At 43.7% G+C, this 16,721-nt stretch overlaps 1 protein-coding gene across 4 annotated transcripts in view; it reads right to left on the bottom strand.

Annotated features, from left to right (window-relative positions):
• Positions 1-16,721, bottom strand: part of LMBR1 (limb development membrane protein 1) — a 139,490-nt gene that overhangs the window by 5,805 nt on the left and 116,964 nt on the right. The window lies entirely within an intron of this gene.

Here is a 16,721-nt window from a genome sequence, read left to right as displayed (position 1 = left end):
CGCTCACGCTGACAAGAAACCCACTGTGCTGCTCACAGGGGAGAGTGGGCACGGCCCGCTGCGCTGCAGGAGGAAACCAGGGCGGTGATGGAAGAGACATCTGCCAAACCCTCTCCCCTCCCGCTCCCTGTCCCCGCTGCACGCAGGCCCCTGTTCGCTGTCACCTCCTTGGAGAGGGCTCCTGTTGCCCACCTGAAGCAGCCGGCCCTCCGAAGCCCCCTCTCTGGTTACTCTTCGCAGCACGCACTACCTGCAGCACCTCTTTGCTTTGCTGGCTTGTTTATTACCCCCTTCCCCTCGAGAATGTAGGTTCTATAAGGTCAGGGGCTTTGCCTGTTGTCATTCCTATAATCCCAACGCCAGGGCAATGCTGCGTGCATCCTTAGAACTTATTACATATAAGAAATAAGCAAATAGGGCCATTCCTTTCCAAGGGGGAAAAAAGAAACCACACTATTAATCTGAATTGGACGCTTTTGGGCCTGTGGTGTGAAATGGCAAGGCTAGAAAAGCAGTGTACTTGTAGTCCGTATGCAGGAAACGCAGTGCCGTTGTATCGTGTATGCATGGAAGTTACTTAAATTCACCCAGACACATTTAGAACACAAGTCTTTCTTTTTTTTTTTTTTTTTGGCTTTTTTTGGCTTTTTTTGCTATTTCTTTGGGCCACTCCCGCGGCATATGGAGGTTCCCAGGCTAGGGGTTGAATCGGAGCTGTAGCCACCGGCATACGCCAGAGCCACAGCAACGTGGGATCCGAGCCACGTCTGCAACCTATACCACAGCTCACAGCAACGCCGGATCGTCAACCCACTGAGCAAGGGCAGGGACCGAACCCGCAACCTCATGGTTCCTAGTCGGATTCGTGAACCACTGCGCCACGACGGGAACTCCATAGAACACAAGTCTTTCTATTTAGAAAAATCTGAAGGGTGGTTCTATTTAACGAGCATGTCTCCTAGGCCCTACACTTGCTGGAGAGAACATGCGAATGGTATGACTCGTCTGACTGCTGATCAATGAATAGTCAACAGCACTCAGGAGGTCAGTCGAGTGGAGGTGACGGGGCTGCTGACATTCTTTAAGGAAGAAACTGAAGAGCGACTCGGGGCCACAGGACATTTTAACGACAAAGTACTGTCTCAAAATCAGTGTGCCTTTATGAGTGGCCTAAGGATTTCAGGAGTTAAGTCTGACGAGACTCAGTGCCACCTTCTCAGCTGACTTTTGAACGTAACTCTCCTGGCCACTCAATGCAATCCCATCACCCACGACAGGGACAGACTCCACAAAAGGAGCTCGGAGAGACAACAGGAAGGAAGCAGCAGGTTCCAAAAGCAGCTCTCTTGTAGCCGCATGGATCCAGGCCAACGTACCTGGACTTGAGAGACTATAAGCTACCACAGTATTTTAAAGAAATGTAAGGTTAACGACAAGGTACAGTATCTTTTAAAAGAAGGTAAAATGGACCCGGAGCCCAGTGGAGGGTGCAGTATGGGTCACCCCATAAGAGCATGGCGACAGTCCTGCGGGCAGTTTCTCAGAAGACTCAAGGAGAGTTCTTGAGTTTTTGGAGGTTCCAGCTGTGGCACAGTGGGTTAAGATCTGGCATTGCTGCAGCTGTGGCATAGGTCGCAGCTGCAGCTTGGATTCGATCCCTGGCCCAGAATCTTCCGTATGCCTCAGATGCAGCCAAAAAAACACAAGGAAAAAAGACTTTACTTTGTTAAAAGGAATATGTATGGAATTATATACATATTATTTTTCAAATAAAGAACCATTTAATTTAACCTAGAAAGTGATCTGTAAACAAAGTACAATCCTTCCAAAGCAAACATCAATCATTTCATAGTCCAAGGATCCCGGATAAGCATAGCTGATCTTTAAAGCCAAAGACTCCTTAGAATCTGGTGTGGGGCATGGAATTTTTTTCAGAAGAAAAACACAATATGCACGCATGCACACGCACATGCATACACACATACACAAAACTGTGCATGTCCTGAGGCTCCCTTAGGGAGGAAGTGACAAATCCCAGAATAAAGCCCTCACCCAGATGCTCCATGAGAGTCTTATCTGGTCGAAACATTTTTGATCATATACTCATCAGCAAAAATAAAAGCACACACACCCATCATCACACGTGTGCCTGAATTATTTATAAACTGTATATGTACTATTCACTGATACACACATTAGATACACACAAAACAAAGACTTTTAAAATTGTAACAATACAATTTCTAGTAGTTTCTTCACACAGCCCAATGACTTACTCTGCGAATCCATGGGGAAGGAACCCTGCTTTGGAAACCACTGGTACGTGCTACGGAGTCATTCAGCACCCCTGAGCTTGGCCTCTGCCCATGCCAGGACAGAACCACCAGCCACCTGAGAGGAAGGGGGGCACAGTGCACGTGCGTAGCAGCCATGGAGGGTGTGTTATGAACAATGGGGAATGCTTTCACTACAACTTCTTAGAGGGCTCACCCTGGTATCTTGAGAGTCAGGGTCAAGACCCAGCACGAAACACCAGGCAAAGAGCAACCTCTCTCATGAGACGTTCTGGTCCCCAGGACACCTCGGGGTGGCCTCGCAGACAGAAATCCAGGGCCCTGTGCTACAGTGCACTGAGGCAGTGGACAAAATATGAGATACAGGGACTAGCTGCAAAGACCCTGTTGTTTCAAGTGCAGTGTTTTAACACTCTAACTCATATTGACCGACTGAAAGATTACGCTGGCATCACACATCAGGACAATGTTCCGTGAGGCTAGATAACAAGAAGCCTGAAACAATCACTTCTCTAAACTGGGAAGATTGTGTCAATCATTAAACTGTAAGAGGTATTTTTATTTCTCTTTCAGTTTTATGGAAATATAAATTTACATACCTTGCTGTATTGGTTTAATAGGTAGAGCATAATGATTTGAATTATGAAATGATTGTTACAGTAAGTTTGGTGACCTTCCATCATCTCAAAAAGAAACAAAATTTTAAAAGTTAGAGCAACTTCTTGTGATATTAAGGATTTACTCTCTTCACCTTCCTGTACAACATAGAGCAGGGAGAATTCTCTGCATCCTGTTGTCCATGGTACCTGGTTGTCCTGGTACTTATGTATCTTCTAACTGGAAGTTTGTGCTTTCGGACGGCCCTCATCCAACACCCGCTCCCCTAACTCCCTGCCTCTGGTGACCACAAACATGACCTGTATTCCAATGAGTCTGTTTGGTTTTGGTTTTGGTCTTTAATCTTTTTGCCATTTCTTGGGCCGCTCCTGCGGCATGTAGAGGTTCCCAGGCTAGGGGTCCAATCGGAGCTGTAGCTGCCGGCCTACGCCAGAGCCACAGCAACGCAGGATCCGAGCCATGTCTGTGACGTACACCACAGCTCACAGCAACGCCGGATCCTTAACCCATTGAGCGAGGCCAGGATCGAACCTGCAACCTCATGGTTCCTGGTCAGATTCGTGAACCACTGAGCCACGACGGGAACTCCGGGTCTGTTTGAAGTATGATAAATCTAAAGCACTATGTGAGTTCCTGTCACACAACACAGAATTCAGTATTTCTATACATCTCAAAAGGATCACCACAATGTCTCGCTACCTGTGTCCCCACACAGAGATACTACCCAGCTACGGATGGACTATATTCCCCACTCTGGAACATTTCAGACCCAGTGAGTCATGCATGTTGCAATTGCAAGTCTGTAACTGTAATCTCCCACACCCATTTCTTTCCTCTCCTCACCAATGGCCTCTGGAAACCACCTGTTTTGTCCTCTGTATCTATATCTGTGTCTGTTTTGTTGTGTTTGTTCATTTCTTTTGTTTTTTAGATTCCATATATAAGTGAAATCATACAGTATTTGTCTTCCTCTGTCTGGCCTATTTCACTAAGTGTAGTATCATCTAGGTCACCCATGTACAAATGGCATTCTTTTTTACAGCTGAGTAATGTGTGTGTGTGTGCGTGCGCGCGTGCGTGCGGGCGCGTGAACCGCATCTTCTCCATTCCTCCACGATGGGCGCCTAGGCTGCTTCCATACTTGGCTATTGTAAACAATGCTGCAGTGAACAGAGGGGTGCATATGTCTTTTCCAGTTAGGGTTTTCATTTTCTTCAGATAAATACCTGGGAGTGGAGGTGCTGGACCATAGGATGGTTCTATTTTAATTTACTGAAAAACCTCCATACTGGTTTCCAGTAGTGTAGGAGGGTTCCTTTTTCTCACCATCATTGCAGTACACGGTATTTGTTGCCTTTTGATAACAGCCATTCCGACAAGTGTGAGGTGATATCTCACTGTGGTTTTGATGTGCATTTCCCTGATGATTCATGATGTTTAACACCTTTTCATGTGCCGTAAATCTTCTTGGGAAGATTGTCTATTCAGATCTTCTGCTCACTTTTTAATCAGGTTTGTTTTTTTGATGTTTAGCTGTATAAGTTCTTCATATATTTTGGATATCAATTCCTTATCAGATAAATCATCTGCAAATATCTTCTCCAATTCAGTAGGCAGCCTTTTCATTTTGTTGACAGTTTCCTCCACTATGCAAGAAATTTTTATTTTTTGGTTTACCGTAGTCCCATTTTTTTGTTTCCTTGCCTGAAGAGACAGATTCCCCCAAATTATTACTAAGACCAGTGTCAGAGCATACTGCCAATGTTTTCTTCTGGAAGATTTATGATTTTAGGCCTTACATTTAAATCTTTAATACATTTTCAATTTATTTTTGTGCATGATGAAAGAGAGCGGTCCAGTTTGATTCTTTTGCATGTAGCTGTCCAGTTTTCACAGCACTGTTTATTGAAGAGACTGTCTTTCCCCCACTTTATAGTCTGGCCTCCTTTGTTATCGATTAAGGTGCAAGGGTTTATTTCTGGGCTTTCTATTCTGTTTCACTGATCTATGTGTCTGGTGTCTGATTTTGTGCCCATACCATACTGTTTTGATGTTTGTAGCTTTGTAGTATAGTTTAAAATTAGGACGCACTGATACCTCCAGCTTCACTCTTCTTTCTCAAAATTGTTTTGGCAGTTTAGGATCTTTTGTGGTTCCACACAAATTTTAGAATTATTTGTTCCAGTTCTGTGAAAAATATCATTGTTATTTCGGTAGGGATGGTACTGAATGTGCAGACTGCCTGGTGTCGTGTGGTCAATTTAGCAATGTTAACTCTTCGAGTCCATGTACACAGGACCACCTTTCATCTGTGTGTGTTGTCTTCAATTTCTTTCAGCAGCATCTCATAACTTTCCAAGTACAGATCGTTAACCTCCTTATTTAGCTATATTCCTGGGTATTTTATTCTTTTTTATGTGACAGTAAAGAGATTGCTTTCTTATTTTCTCTTTCTGATAGTTTGCTGTTAGTATACAGAAATGCAATAGATTTCTGTATACTGATTTCTGTATATTAACCCTAACCCTATTGTTTTCTTTTGGTTCCTACTTCATTTATTCCTACTTTTTTTTTTTTTTTTTTTTTTGGTCTTTTTAGGGCTGCCCTTGTGGCATATGGCAGTTCCCAGGCTAGGGGTCACATGGGAGCAACAGCTGCTGGCCTACACCACAGCCACATCCACATCACCAGATCTGAGCCATGTCTGCAACCTACACCTCAGCTCCCAGCAACACCAGATCCTTAACCCACTGAGTGAGGCCAGGGATCGAACCTGTGTCGTAGATATTAGCCAGGTTCGTTACCACTGAGCCACAAGGGAAACTCCTGCTCTGATCTTTTATGATTTCTTTCCTTCTACTAATTTTGGGTTTTGTTTTCTTTCCTTCTTCTCGCTCCTTTGGGTATATGGTAAGATTCTTGATTTGAGATTTTTCTTGTTTCCTGAGATAGGCTTATATTACTATAAATGTCCCTCTTATACTTGCTTTTGCTGAATCCCATATATTTTGGATCACTGTATTTTCATTTTCATTTGTCTAGAGTATTTTAAAATTTCTTCTTTGATTTCTTCATTTCTTCAAAGAGACCCACTGGTTGTTTAGCAACGTATTGTTTAGCTGCCGTCCACATTGGTATTTTGAGGGTTTTTTTAAATCGTAGTTTCTAGTCTCACAGCACTGCAGCTGGAAAAGATGGTTATGATTTCAATCTTCATAAATTTACCAATACTTATTTTGAGATCTAGCACGTGATCTATCATGGAGAATATTCATTGAACCCTTGAAAAGAATGTGTTTTCTGCTTCTTTTTGGTGGAATATTCTCTCTCTATATATATATATATATGTATATATATATAACTCATTTGGATTAATGTCTTTTTAATGAGAATACCAACACTTAGGAGTTCCCGTCATGGCACAGCATAAATGAATCCAACTAGGAACCATGAGGTCGAGGGTTCAATCCCTGGCCTCGCTCAGTGGGTTAAGGGATCCTGTGTTGCCATGAGCTGTGGTGTACATCATAGATGCGGCTCGGATCCTACATTGCTGTGGCTGTGGTGTAGGCCGGCAGGTACAGCTCCAATTTGACCCCTAGCCTGGGAACCTCCATATGCCTCGGGTATGGCCCTAAAAAGCAAAAGCAAAAAAAAAAGTACTAACACTTAAGAAGAAGTAATAGTATTAAAAGTTTTAACTTAAGACTTATTATGCAAATGTAAAATACTTCAAAATCTCTATTTCTGGGTAAAGACATAAAAGGGTACTAAGACAACAAGTTTTAAATTCTACTAACTATAAGAAAATTTCAATTATCAAATGTTATTTAACTCTCCTAGTCAAGTACTGAAATGTTTATTCAAATTCAAAAGTTCCTTTTTTTTTTTTTTTTTGTCTTTTTGTCTTTTTAGGGCCACACCCGCAGCATATGGAAGTTCCCAGGCTAGGGGTCCAATTGGAGCTATAGCTGCCGACCTACACCACGGCCACAGCAACACCAGATCCGAGCTGTGTCTGTGACCTACACCACAGCTCACAGCAATGCTGGATCCTTGACCCACTGCGCGAGGCCAGGGATCAAACCCATGACCTCATGGTTCCTAGTCGGATTCGTTTCTGCTGCACCACGATGGGGAACTCCTAAAAGCTCATTTCTTTAAAAGATATGTAAAATATATGCCAGGTAAGAAGCTTACTGAATTAAGTAGCAGCTAAGCAGATTATCTGAATTATCTGTCAATACAATACTCTTCATGACAAACCACACATCAGCTCCCTGCACTATGATTCAGTCGAAAATGCTTTTGGTATGATTTCTTGAATAAAAATCTTTTTTAAAATCCATACCTATAAAAGAACTAAGGTACAAAACAAAACCTCATTTCAAGAAAGAGGCAGTTACTCCGCCTGCATTCTGAGTCAAGAGAATTTATGTTCGTGAGCCCACCTGAGTCAACTTTGACTTTTAGCAAGCATATTCATGTCTTTAACTAGCAAGAAGTTGAGAGAGAATTTATAAAGCTTGACACACTAAAAGGATCACTAAAGTAACTTTCCCAATAAATCATGTGTGCTGGCATATCACACAAATGGCTGACATGAATACCCACGACGTTACTGAATGACTGCTAAAAGAGCACATACATTTTGTCATAAAAAACAAATTTATAAATTAAATGTTCTCTGGCAAAACATTAGGATTAACACATTTCCCTCCACTCTGAACTCCCATAATAGTATAAATTATCCTGACTAGCTTTTTAAATTCCCTTCTCTAAACTGGGCTTATGAAATAAATTTACCTACACAGTGTCAAAAAATAAATGTGACTTAACGAATATGAAATGTTAAAATCTACTATCATTTTTGAACATCGTTAATTTCAGGATTAACGTAAACAGGCTCATTGCCAGCTGTGTTTTTTTCATGGGGCGGGGGGTAGGCCCCACCTGCAGCATGGGGAAGTGCCAGGGCCAGGAACTGAACCCATGCCACAGCAGCAACCTGAGCCACGGCAGCGACAATGCATGATCCTTAACCCACTGAGATACCAGGGAACTCTGCCCATTGTTTTATTCATTCAAAAACAAAGTAACTCTAGGAGTTCCCGTTGTGGCTCAGTGGTTACCGAACCCGACTAGCATCCATGAGGACATGGGTTTGATCCCTAGCCTCGCTCAGTGGGTTAAGGATCTGGCATTGCCGTGAGCTGTGGTGGAGGTCGCAGACACGCCTCAGATCCCGCGTTGCTGTGATTCCGGCGTAGGCCGGTGGCTACAGCTCTGATTTGACCCTGGCCTTGGGAACCTCCATATGCCACTGGTGCAGCCCTAGAAAAGACAAAAAAGAAAAAGACAAAAAAAAAGAAAAAACAAAGTAACTCTAAAACTGAAGAAAGGTTCCCGTTTGGGGCGGAAATGGAAGATGATGTTGTTAAAACAGAGAATTTAAATCTGACCAGTCCTGCCCTGCAAGTAGATTTTTGTTGTATTACCATCAGTTAGAAATACATTTATTGACTTCAGATTGCAGCCAAAACTAAGTAAGAGATTAGATTTTCCCTCACACTGAATCCACGACAAAACTGCACAAAATACACAAAACCATGGTGTTTAAAACCCTGAACACCTCTCAGTGAAGGTCGGTAATGCTTAGAAATGAGCAACAAGCAAGGCGGGTCCATTATCTGTCATCCCGCCTGCCTAAAGAGAGCTTCCCGGCTGAAAGCAGAAAGGAACAGAGGCAGAGTCCAGCCATGTCACGGAGTCAAGGAGTGGACCTGGGGCCTCGGGCGGCAGGCTGGCTGGAGAACTGCACAGGATGGGGACCTGGGAGGTGTGCACAGGACCTCTTGAGTATTGAGCCAGGAACTGACCAACGCATTGCCTGTGGGAAAACAGTCCACCCAGAAATGACACAGATGACAGAATGAGTAGCCAAGGGCATTATGACAAATATATTCCCTATATTCCTTTTGTTGCAGAAGCCGGAGGAAATACTGAACTTGTTAAGTAAAAACTTAAAAGATATCAAACAGACCCAAACTGACCTTCTGCAGAGAAAAATTACATGGTAAGGTATGAAAAACAGATGAGATTACTGACAGATGAGATACTGCAAAAGAAGGGAGCAGTAGGTTTGAAGACAGCAACAGAAACTATTCAAAATGAAACAGAAGGCAAAACAAAACGAAAAAATGAACAGAGCATCAGTGACCAAAAAAAAGAAAATCATTACGTCAATAGATGTGCAGAAAAAGCATTTAACAAAATTCAAGAACCATTTCTGATAAAAATCCCAGCTAAGCAAGAAAAGAAGGGAACTTCCTCACTCTGGTGAAAAGCATCCACCCAAACAAACAAAAACTACAGCTACTATCGGTTAATGGTAAAAACCAGAATTCTTTCCCACCACAAGGATCAGGTCTAGAACATCTGCCCTCAGCACTTTTCTTCAGCATCGTACTGGGGGCTCTAGACGATGCAGTAGACAAGAAAAATAAATAAAAGCATCCATACTGGACAGGAAGAAGTAAAACAGTCTTTATTCACAGATGTCATAATCATCAAACTAGAAAACTCAAGGAAACCTACAGATTTAATAGAATTTCTAGAACTAATAAGTGAATTTAGCAAAGCTGCAAAATAAAGGATCAATATACAAAAATCAACTGTATACCTATGTACTAGCGATGAACTATTGGAAACTGAATTAAAAAAAAATACCATTCACAACAGTATCCAATGTGCAGAACCTAAAAAAACCCTATAAACATTGCTGAGACAAAAAAAACTACCTAAGTACAGAATGTTTGGGGACTGAAAGACTCAATCCTGCAAAGGTGTTAAGCCTCCCCAATTTGTTGCACGGATTAAACATAATCCAAGTCAAAATTTGAGCAGACATTTGTGTCCAAACTGACAAGCTATTTTTAAAAGTCATATAGGAATGCAAAGGACTTAGAATTTCTAACTAAAACCACTCCGAAAAAAAAGAACAACGCTGAAGGACTTCCACTAGCAGATTTCAAGTCTCCTGATCAACCTACAGTGATCCCGACGGTACAGCACTGATACAAAGACAAAGACGTCGATGGTGCCAAGTGGAGCCAGCAAGAGAAACCCCTTCCTCACACATACGGACAGCTGATTCCCAACAAAGTTTCAAAGGCAAGTCAGTGTAAAAGAATAGAGTTTTCAAGCAACAGTGCTAGAATAATCGGCACCAAATGCCAAGAAATACAACTTTAATTGATACCTCATACTATACATAGAAATTAACTCACCATAGGTCATAGACATCAGTATAAAGAAGCAAACACGGGAGATAATCTGTGATCTTTGGTTAGAGAAAGATTTATAGCAGATAAGACACCTTAAAAGCACAATCCATAAACGAAAATTTGGCAAATGTGATTTTAGCAAATTAAGATTGTCTGTACTCTGAATGATATCGATAAAAAAAATAAAAGACAAGCCACTGAATGGGGAAAATACCTGACAATGACATACCTTGATAAAGAACTTTCATCCAGAACACAGAAACACCCAAAACTCCCGAATTGGAACTAAATAATAATTCCAATTTTTAAAATGAGCCAAAGATCTGAATAAATATTTCATCAAAGAAAATACAGATGGCAGAGGAGCATATTAGTCCTCTGGGAAGTGCACATGAAATCCACAAAAAGATACCGTTAGACACCCATCAGAAGGCCCGACATGAAACTGACTCCACCAAGCACTGGTGAGGACGGAGAGGACCAGGGTTCAACACGCTTGTGATGGAGACACAACATGGGGTAAGCACGCTGCAACAGTTAGGCTGCTCCTTCGAAAACACAGCATACACCCAGGCATTCCGTCTCTAGTGACCACCCAGGAGAAACCAAAGCATATGTCCATGCGGAGACGCTGGTGTGAAAGTCCACAGTGGCTTTATTTATACCAGCCAAAAGCGCTGAACTACTCCAATGTCCTTCAGCAGGTGGAAGGGTAAACAAATGGTGCGTGCGCGCGCGCGCGCGCACACACACACACACACACACAGGGATACTTGCTCCACAGTCGAAACCAACGACCGACTGACACGTGCAACAGTATGGGTGACCCTTAAATACACTGAGTGGAAGAAACCAAGAAACAATACACGGTGCGTCATTTCGTTTCTGTAACATCCTGGGAAATGTGACCTAATCTAGAGTTATAAGGTCAGTGGTGCCTGGGGATGTGAAGGGCGGCAGGTGTTGGGGAGGAACTACGCGGGGCCAAAAGGCAATGTTTGAGGGTCACAGCTTTATTCACTATCCTGATGATCGTTAAAAGTTTCATAGTCACGCACATTAAGTTAAAACTTACCACGTTATATACTGTACATGTGCACAGTTCAAGAACGTGTCTCAATAAAGCTGTTAAAATGCATTTATAGGCTTCAGACTATCTACCTGCTATCATGCATTCTTATTTTAGGGTGCGGCTGTGCCAACTAGATTTAATGAGAGAGGCTAGATTTCTGTATTTGCTGTTGCGGTATGAGTGACATTTTCAAGTGTTTTGGAGTTCCCCTTATATTCCTAACCCCTTACAGGCACTGTAAGAGTTACAGGTATGCATAACATGTATTCCCTTCATGGGACTGAGAGTCTTCCTAAGAAGATTCTCATAACATGAACTGCTTCCAGCATGACGGAAGAAAAATGGAAAACGGAGAAGCATACAAGCGCCCCGACTGCCTGACCGTCCCTTCCTTAAAGGGCTAGTTTTCCGTAGCAAAGAGAAAAGTGATCGGTTAGGACACGAGGTGATAGGTGACATGACCGGTAAGTGGAGGCCTGAGCAAAGCATTATGGGAGTACACAGAGGGAGCTTAATGGGGGAGACATTCAAGGAAAACTTCATTTGTGGAGTTAATGGCTAAGCTGTCTCAAGGCCATGTTAGGTTATGCCAGGGAACAGGTGGAGACACAATTCTTCACGGCAGACAAAGATTCCAAAGAGCGGGTAGAGCAGCACTTGGTCCCCAGCCCAGCACACCTGAGGAGCACCCGGTGGCAATGATGGTTCTGAATGTGAGGCTTGGGACGGCAGGCCAGGGGACATGCAGGCAGGGGTAGGCAGACCTGTCCTTCTGTGCCACTCCAAGGGGACTGGACATTATTCTTGAAGCCCTGAGAGCAGGGTAATGACGCTCACATTCTCACGCTAAGAGAAGGAGGGGTACTGAACGAGCCCCTAAATCCTAAGTAAACTCTGGACGGAGAGAGGATGATGGGGTGCCTGGTTGGGATGCTCCCTCCTCCTTTAACGAGTGCTCAATCCAAGGGCGACAAAAAAGCCAAAGACTGACTCACAGTCAGAACAATGTCCAGGCCTCAGGACTCAAACTGCAACTACATAAAGAACAACCTGAAAAACTAGAAAAACAGACTTTCCTCCAACCAAGGATGTGAGGAAAAGGCCACATCAAGATAGATGGGCAGAGACTCGGTCGAGTCCAAATGCACTCTCCCCCCCAGCATGGCAGCTCACAGCAGGAGAAGCAGCTCAGCCGCACAGGAGGCCCCAGGTCCACTCCCCAGCAGGGGCCCCACACCAGGAAGATGGGCCCCCATAATGTCTGGCTTTGCAAACCAGCAGAGGCTAAATCCAGGAAAGCCAGAGGGCCGCTGCAAGCCGACACTCCACACACAAAGAGCACATGCACGAAGTCACTGGCTCTGAGTCCCAGCAGCGAAGCACCTAGGAGATTCGCTAACAATTTGAAGGTGTGTCTGGAGGGGCAGGGATCTGGTGGAACGTTCTCCTTCCAACTGGCTGGCCCAACCCACCCACCTCCTCCGAAGGGGCCCCTGCCCCACCCCAGCTGGCAGGGGGCCTCAGCCAGCACTGATACCCCTCCAAAGCAGCTCCTGCTCGGAGGGGCCAGCCACACACATCAGTGTGCCTGCAGCCTCACAGCCAGGCCTCACACCCACTGGTGGCCCAGCCACAACAGGGAGATGCATGCATCCCATATGACAGAGACCTCTGGGCACCGGGCTCTGCTGACACTGGGGCTGCAGCGCTTGGCAAGACATCCTCTACGCAAGGCCACTTTTTCAAGAGCGAGAGGTGTGGCTGATCCACCTAATACCCAGCAATAAACACAAAGAGGCGAAATGAGGAGACAGAGGAATACCTCTGAAACCAAAGGAAAACAAAACTCTAGAAAATGAACTAAATGAGATGGGGATAAGCAATTTACTGGATAAAGAGTTCAAATATATAAAGATGCTCACCAAACTTGGGAGAAGAATCGATGAACTCATGAGAATTTCAAAAAAGAAATAGAAAAAATATATATATATATATATAAATCAGAATTTAAGAATACAACTGAAATGAAAAATACACTAGAGGGAATCGATAGCAGATGACAGGATGCAGAAGAACAGATCAGCAAACTGGAAGACAGGGCAGTGGAAATCACTGCACAGGTCACAGACATGGCTCAGATCTTGTGTGGCTATGGCTATGGTGTAGGCTGGCAGCTGCAGCTCTGATTCGATCCCTAGCCTGGGAACTTTCACATGCAGCATGTGTGGTCTTAAAAAAGAAATAAAACGAGAATAATTTAAGGGAACTCTGGGACAACATCAAGCATGCTAATGTTTGCATTATAGGGGTCCCAGCAAAAGAAGAGAGAGAGAAAGGGACAGAAAACTTATTTGAAGAAAAAATGCCTGAAAACCTTCCTAACTGGCAAAGGAAAACAGAAATGCAGGTCCCAATATTCCAAATAAGATGAAGCCAAAGAGGTCATACCAAGTCACATTATCATTAAAATGTCAACAGTTAAAGACAGAGAGAATTTTAAAAGTAGCAAGAGAAAACAACTAGTTACATAGTTCAGCTGAGTGTTCAACAGAAACTTTACAGGCCAGAAGGGACTCGTGTGCTACACTGAAAACACTGAGAGAAAAAACTTACAACCAAGAATACTCTACTCAGCAAGGTTATCACCCAGAATTAAAGGAGAAATAATTTCCCAGCCAAGCAAAGGTTAAAAGGTAAATCCATCACCATGAAATTGGCTTAACAAGGGACTTCACTCGAGGGAAAAGAAAAGGTCACAACTAGAAATTAGAAAATTAGGAAAGAAAAAAATCTCACTGAGAAAGGCAAACCTACAGTAAAAGCAGTAGATCACCCACCTATAAGGCTAGGACAAAAGCAGACACAAGTAGTAAAATCATCAGAATCTACAATAGTTAAGTGAGACACGAAATAACAAGGTGTAAAATATGATGTCAAAAACATAAAGCGTGACGAGGAGAGTGGGATGTAGGGCTTTGACAGTGTGCTGACACGTCTGTGACCGCCAATTAAGAGAGACGGCGATGAACACAGCAGGTTGTTACACACGCCGTAGGACCCGCAAACCTCTAACAGATACACAAACACAAAGAGAAGGGAATGCGAACACAACACTAAATAAAATCATCAAATCGCAAGGGAAGAGAACAGGAGAAGGTGAAAAGGAACAAAGAAGAACTTCCACAAACCCCAGAAAACACTTAACAAGACGGTAACTAATAAACACCTATTAATAATCATTTTAAAAGCAAATGAACTAGGTGCTCGAGTCAAGAGACACAGGTTGGCTGAATGGAGAAAAACGCAAGACCCATGTATATGCTATTTACTGGAGTCTCACTTCAGATCTAAAGGCACATACAGATTGAAAGTAAAGTGATGGAAAAAGACATTCCATGCAAATGGAAACAAAAGGAAAGCTGGGGTAGCCAAGCACTAATTCAAAAAGATACATGTACACCAAAGCTCACACACACACACACACACACACACACACACACACACACACAGGAAAATTTGCCATTAAAAAAACAACAAATCTTGCCATTTCATGGATGGATCTAGAGGGTATCATGCTAAGTGAAATAAGTCAGAGAAATGCAGATACCATATGATCTCACTTCTATGTGGAATCCAAAAAAAAAAAAAAAAACACAAACCAAAAAACCAGAACCACAGATGCAGCAAACAAACAGGTGGCTGCTGGGGGAAGGGAGGTGGTAGGGAAGTGCAATGGGTAAAGAGGATTAAGAGGCACTGACCTCCAGCCATAAAACAAATAAGCCACAGGGTCATAATATACAGTATAAGGAATATGGTCAATAACATTGTAATGACTTTGTATGCTGACAGACTGGAATTTGTCTTTTCACTAGGCCTATGGGGATCAAATCATATTGTATATACATATCAAACCACTATGTCGTTCATTATTCTGAGAACACAACACGCATTCAACATGGTGGCTTCCAACAACATCACAAATACTTATTAACCAGGGGCTGTGAGGGAGAAAATGATGCACACAGTTTGGGCTTGTCCTTTAAGAAAGGTAACGTTTCTTGGGAAAGCTGATTCACAGAGGCAAGTGTATGTAACACACGCTGAATCGAGGGTCCTGTGCTAGAGGATTTGATCTGGCTTCAGAGAACAGGAGGCTTGGGTCTGCAGAGCAAGGGTGAAGGCGGAGAGCTGTGGGAGCCCTGTGAGCCAGACCTGAGATGGGGAAATGCATTTAAGATCTCAAATTGATTTTAGTCATGATTATCCACATGCAACAAATTCATTCCGTCCTCAAGTAAAGACTCTCACTTAGGAGTCCAGACGAACCAGAGTAGGAACATCTTAATACAAACCAAAACCAAATGAGAGGGAAATACAATTACAGCCCAAGGACGAATCTGAAGTGCTGATTTAAAACAAGTGAACATTTAAGATCTCCAGTCTGGATGGTAACTGTGTACTCCTCCCTGGAAAAATCCAGAGTTGGAGCCTCCAGAGTGTCTCGGAATCTATCACCTCCTCGCATGGACAATTCAACACCTCCTGGTTCTTCGCTTTGGTTTCACTGCTGACACTGCCTTCCTCAAAGACAAGAGCACCTGCCTAGAATCTACTTCAAGAAGACTCCCTCACAACGAAATACTAAGGTGAAGTCATACAGTCAAGTCTCTGCTTTGACGCGAGAGAATTCTGATTCTTTCCCCTGTTGTGATGAGGGACGTGGGAAGGCAGAGGTAAACGTGGGACATGTTAACAAGATGAAAACCAGCACTGCCATCCAGTGTTGGTAGAAGAAGGCAGAGGCACCTCACACAACTGCCGGGTTTCTGATCTGGTGCAGCAGATACCAAGTACCCAAGGACTGAAGAGAAATACAAGAGAAGGGGAGGAAGAGAGAGGAGGCGGGGGAGAAGGTAGGAGGGAGGGAAGGAAGGAGGGAGCGAAGAAGAGATGGGGAGACACCCACACCCACACACGCGGGTCCTGCTGTGGAAATGACCGACGTGAGGCGGCAGCGGGACACTCGCGTGCGGCACAGAGCCAGGTCCGTCCTAGCTCAGGTCCGAGGTTTGGATGTGGGGAAGAGTGTGCGGGTGAAACGGAAGAGACCACTAGAGAATGGCCAGAGAAGGAGAAGGGGCAAAGCAGAGGCGTGGTGCCCGGAAAGGAAGAAAAGAGAGACCTGGGGAGTGGGGTTACAGATAGCAAGTGCCACAGAGCGGTCAAGGTCACAACAAAACTCACAGGACTGGGCACGTGGGAGGTCACTGGTGGACCGTGCAAAAAGGCATAATTAAGTATTTTGGTGTGGAATTCCTTTTGATCGGACTGAGTTCTGGGGAAACCAATGATGTCAAAACCTTGCCCTCTGGGTGGCACAATGAGCTTAGGAGTCAACAGAAGAAAAAAGAACGTCATCAGAAACAAAGTCATACCCAGGTGAGAGTT

Source organism: Sus scrofa, chromosome 18 (genome assembly GCF_000003025.6).
Source record: "Sus scrofa isolate TJ Tabasco breed Duroc chromosome 18, Sscrofa11.1, whole genome shotgun sequence".
Lineage (NCBI taxonomy): Eukaryota > Metazoa > Chordata > Mammalia > Artiodactyla > Suidae > Sus > Sus scrofa.
The sequence above is the reverse complement of the archived record's forward strand: the minus strand, read 5'-3'. Positions and strand labels throughout refer to the sequence as shown.